The sequence below is a fragment of the Propithecus coquereli genome, unplaced genomic scaffold, assembly GCF_000956105.1.
Source record: "Propithecus coquereli isolate 6110/MARCELLA unplaced genomic scaffold, Pcoq_1.0 Scaffold124, whole genome shotgun sequence".
Lineage (NCBI taxonomy): Eukaryota > Metazoa > Chordata > Mammalia > Primates > Indriidae > Propithecus > Propithecus coquereli.
The window spans coordinates 1,775,516-1,781,284 of record NW_012136525.1 but is presented as its reverse complement, the minus strand read 5'-3'; positions in this window follow the sequence as shown (position 1 = coordinate 1,781,284).

Below are 5,769 nucleotides of genomic sequence, written 5' to 3'. Positions count from 1 at the left end.
GTGACATCTGGGAGCTAACCTGACACTCACTATTCCATGGTCTTCTGCGGAACAGAAAAATTCACAGAACGTCAACCTCAGACAAGACCACTCTGAACCCGTGATGGAGCATGATAAATGCAAGACCATCCCGTAGTCACGAACACACAGCAAATGCGAAAGCAGAAATACGTTCAAACCACCAAAGTGACCACACATCTCCTCCCATGGGCTAAAATGAGTGACCGCTGTTTTCTTTACCAAATAAAATTTCAGCCTCTCTCTAGTTTTCCTTTCTTCTAGAAAATATTTATTATGATACCCAATGGTAGAATTATTTCCATTTCCTGACACTGTCTGCATTACTCAGGGCTCTCCAGAGAAAGAGAACCAACAGAAGATACAGAGATGCAGAAAAGGAGATTTATTATGCAGAGTGACTCAATGATTATGGGCCCTCAACAGATGGGATGATGCCCACCCACACTGGTGAGGGCAGACCTTCTTCACTCAGTCCACTGATTGAAACGCTAATCTCTTCTAGAAACACCCTCACAGACACACCACGAATAATGTTTACCAGCTGTCTGGCCATCTCTTAACTCAGTCAAGGTGACATAAAATTAACCATCACAGCAGCATCCAATCCGGAGCAAATCCCTGCTTCCTTACCTTCCCCCAAAACCACCTAACACAAGCCCAAATCCTATCATACGTCATTTCCAACATCCTGTTCTGAAGCACCACAGGGTTCCCGATGGTGTGCATTTTCCATCTCTGCAAAGAGAAATCAGCACCACTTGTTTAACTACAGATGTGTTTCTGGTGGCTCTGGAATGAAGACATGGACGGAAGGCGGTATGCACACTGGTTGAAGACTGCTGTCATTTGAATCCTGGCTTTGCCAATCAACAGCCGTGTACATTAAACTCGCTCAACCTCAGTTTCCTTATCTGTCAAGCAAGAATAACAAAAATATATTATTTACAAGATTGGATTGAGGATTAAATGAAATAACATAGGAGTAACTGTTAGCTTATTTTAGCTGTTGGAAATAAGAATGCCTAACACAAATTGGCTTCAAAAATAAATGTTAAAAATTGTTTAACATTTATCTCACCTTACATCAGTTGGAGATGGTCTGAGGGTTCATTGAGTGGCCCACTGATGCCAAAGGAATCCAAGTGCTTCCCATCTTTCCACTCTAAGTTCCCCCGGTGTCCTGAGCACAGCCACTCATGGCTGCAAGATGGTGTGGCCTCCCCAGGTGTCATGTCTTCAACACTTCTGTCTTCAAAACCGTGAAGTAAGGAGGTCAGAAGCCATCTCTTACAACTCCCTGATTTGGGCAGGGAAAAAACCCTTTTTCAGAATTTCTATTGACAGATCTTCCACCTTTGTCTCCTTCCTGAGAGGCAATACTGTGCTGGGCAATAAGCTGGGATTCTAGAGCTACATTGTCTGAGATGGAATCCTGGCTCTGCCACTAACTATGTGACCAAGGCAAGTTACTCAGCCTCTCCCTGTGTCAGTTTTTAAACTATAAAATGGGAATAACAGTGTCTACATGGAGAATTAGTATGAAGATTAATTACTTTTAAATGTGCGTATATATATATATCTGTGTATGTGTGTGAGAGAGTGCTTAGAGCAGCGTCACACACATAGTAAGTATATGCAAGTGCTAATTCTTATGATATGCTGCACCACGTGGTCATTCATACTTCCACAAGGGAGTCCGTGAATGAAAGTATGTGGCCTCTTAGCCTCTACCTTAGAACGCAGGCTATGCTAACAAAGACACGAAAATAAAAAGACTCTTGCATAGTCCACCAACAGTGGACGCCACTATATGTAGAGTGTTTTGAAGAGTCCTTAGCATAGAGTAAGTTCCAAGAAATAATTTCTATTATTTGTAATAAAATTCTGCCCTCATCAAATGACACATACTCTGAGATAGGTCAGCATTTAATAAACAGATCTCCAGATCCAACAATGTTCATTAATGTGCTTCTTCGTTCTGTGACCAGCCACATTCCTACACTGCCCTGCAGACTCCACGGACTCAAGTGACTACAGCTTAATGGCAGGAGATGATGCTAGACATAAAAGTGATTCTTGGCAGAGGCTTACTCCCAGACTGAGGAGATGTGTCTCCACAGGCAATGCCTCTGCCACACTGACCCCTACATTGCAGGAGTAAATGGCCCACAACGGTATCCACCGTGGGGAGAAACAGAGCAGCTTTTTCTATCAGTCATCTTATCCGTGTTGGTCTAGGTACTCAATTCAATTTTTCTTTCTCTCACTATTTAGACTGCTTGCTCAACAAATTTCTGATCCATGGTTCAGACTCCAGAACATCAGACCATTGTCTTGAGCTTCAGGCTCTGATTAGTTGATTTCACATAACTATTTTATTCATTTAAAAGCAAAAAAAAAAGAAAGAAAGAAAAGCATGCTAAGGTGGAAAGAACATTTGGCCATCTAGAGTTATCGATTTTAGCCATTTCTGGACCATGAATTAAATCTGTGATTAGGTAAGTCAATAATTATTCTCTGTTTCTTTATTTGTAAAATGATAGGCTTGAACCTGATGAGCAAAAAGGTTTCTCATTTATCTAAAATTTTAATCTGTGGAGTAGATTACGCTCAGTTCCATAAGGATCTGAAAAGTCCAGAAACTCTCAGCAGAACTGTGTGAGTCCTAATTACCTATCAGACAATTTATCTGAAAACATCTGGTCCTACATTTTTTAAGCAGTGAAAAAATACAAATTAGTAATATCTGAACAATATTAACAACTAAAGCTAAATCCTTGGATTTCTGAGTCATTATAAATTATGCAAAATCTGTTTAACTTTACAATCATTGAAAAAACGTTTTGGAAGTTCCCTTCAACAGGTAAGTCATCAGGCTAATCTTCAGGCTATCAATGACAATCATTACAAATATAGGACTTCCCAACTCTTGTATTCCTGGGAAAGATTATCTTTAGATGTCCACAGGATCAAACATTTCTGCCTCAACCCACCTTTCAGAGTGAATTTCATCCTCCCACTAAGTCCATTTCCCTTGACCTTAAAGAGTTCTCTAAAATATAATAGCTGAAAATATAAAAGGAAGTCGTTTTTAATTTCTAAGGAAGTCATGCCTTATATGAGGTCATGGAGGTAGAGTTGGGCAGGGAGGGAGGACAGATGTTACATAGTTACAGGAAACAGATATCTCTTAAGGTAAGCTAACCGTGGCGATCAACCAGAGGCGCTAGAGGGTGCCTCGCAAAAAAATGGGCATGGTATGATTGAGGGACTTGGGTGAAGCATCAGATGTGGACAGGGAGAACAGTGACAGGGAGCAGGTGTGACTACAACAAACTTTAGCTACTTTATGATTGCACTGAGCAACAAGTCTCCTGATACCACACTGAGACCAGATGGCAAAGTTGGGTTATTAATTGTTGTGATGAAACATTTGAGTTCATTCATTAACATTGTTCTTACCTGTCTCTCCCCTTACTCTCAGACAGAAATTATAGACCTTGAGAAGTTAATGGCCTCTGGCTCTGCACCTGCCTTCAATTAGTACATAGGCAATAGGTGAAAAATATGTCTGGATTCATGCAAACCTCCGGGGGCAGGTTGATGTCCTCATTAAACACGAAACTTTAGAAGAGTTCTCAGCTGTGGAGTTGTACTCTCTTTCCGATTGTCAACAAAGCCGAGGCCTCTGGCAGTTCTGATTATTGCCTGGCCCAAGAGGCTGAATAAGTTAGAAAAGTTAAAAGAAAGTTAAAAGTAACTCTGACAAGTAACTGCAAGCAAAGGTTCACTGATGTAACAAATTGATCTCAATTACAGGCAGTAAAAATAAAAATATTAATAAAACTGCAGATTTCCCAGAATATTTTATTTAAAACATTTTCAAAAACAGATAAATTCAGAATTATAAAAGAATTGTGAAAGTAGCACCCATATGCCCTTTACCCAGCTTGTTTTTATGTTAATATCATACAGAAAAGTAAAATATTTATTAAAATTAAGACATTTTCCTTGGTATAATACTACTAAGTAAATATAGAACTTATTCAAATTTCATCAGTTTTTCCACCATTTCTCTTCTTGGGGACTCAATCCAGGATTGCATGTTGGATTTAGTAGTCCTGTCTCCTTAGCCTCTTCCAAAGCTGTGACAGTTTCTTATTTCTCCCTTTTCCTTATGACTCTGACACTTTTGAAGGGTGCTCATGAGTTCTTTTGTAGAATGCCCCTCAATGTGGGTGTGGGTGCCGTGGGTCTATGCTGTGGCAACAAATAACTGGGAAGTCTCAGTAGCTTTAAACCATAGAAATTGTATTTCTTGCTCACGCTGCATATCCAACACAGATCAGGAGTGGCAGTGGTATAAAGCTCTGCTCCATGTAGTCACTCAAGAATTTGGACCGATGGGTGTTCTATTGTCAATTGATGTTAACATCTCAACAGGAGGTTTCAGCTTTTGCTGTAGTCAGGCAAGTGAGTACTGGAGGTTATCACACCAGCAATTAAATTGTCTTTTCTTGGGTAAATACCTAGGAGTGGAATGGCTGGGTCATATGCATGTGTAATTTTAGGTGCATGTTTAACTTTTAAGAGACTACCAAATAGTTTTGCAAATTGGTTGTACCATTTTACATTCCTAGCAACAATATGTGAGAGTTCCAGTTGCTCCATTTGGTGTGGTCAAACTTTTAAGTTATGCATTCTAGTGGACACATAGTGGAATCTCAGTATGGTTTTGATTTGCAATTGCCCTAATAACTAATGCTATAGAGCTTCTTTTCATGTGCCTATTTGCCATCTGCATATCTTTGGTGAAGCATCTAGTTCTAGTCTTTGTGCATTTTTAAAAATTGCATTGTTTATTTTCCTCTTATTGAGTTCTGAGAGTTCTTTATATATTCTAGATACAAGTCCTTTATCAGATATGTAATTTGAAATTTTGTTTTTTTGAGACAGAGTCTCAAACTGTACCAGACTGGGTGCAGTGGTGTGGTGATAGCTCACTGTAGCCTCAAATTCCTGGGCTCAAGAGATCCTCCCACCTGAGCCTCTCGAGTAGCTGGGACCACAGACATGCACCACCATGTCCAGATCATTTTAAAATTGTTTTTGTGGAGATGACCATCTCTCTGTATTGCTCAGGCTGATCTCAAACTCCTAGCCTCAAACAATTCTCCTGCCTTGAACTCCCAAAATACTGGTATTACAAGTGTGTATTTTCTTAATAGTGTGATTTGAAGAGCAAATAGTAACTGAAATACTTCTTTTGAGGCTGCTGAAATGTTGAGCATAAGGAATTTCGGACTCCTTAGATAATGATATTATGTTTTTTCACAACTCTGTGTCCCCTCCCCAGGCGATGATTGATGCTGTCATAAAAATGCTCTGAATGACTAGGTACCTTATGAGACTTTGTTAGGCAAACCTTGTACTGATGTAAATAAATGATTAAATAAAAGACTAAATGTGGGAAAATAGACAAATCCCCCATTTAGAAGAATTCCAAATAATTTGTGAAGATACTTCGCCTTTAAGGGAATAGGGCATAACTTTCCACTCCCTAAGTATGAGCCACGAATACTGACCTCCTTCCACAACGCGTAGAATAAAAAGGAAAAAACAACTTTACAGGGAAGAAATCTGACGAACACTACCTCAGCCAAGTGTTCAAGGTTAACATAAACCATGATGTCATTGATACTATGTATCCTTGATATTTTGTGACAGGAATGGCACTTTGCTTCTGTG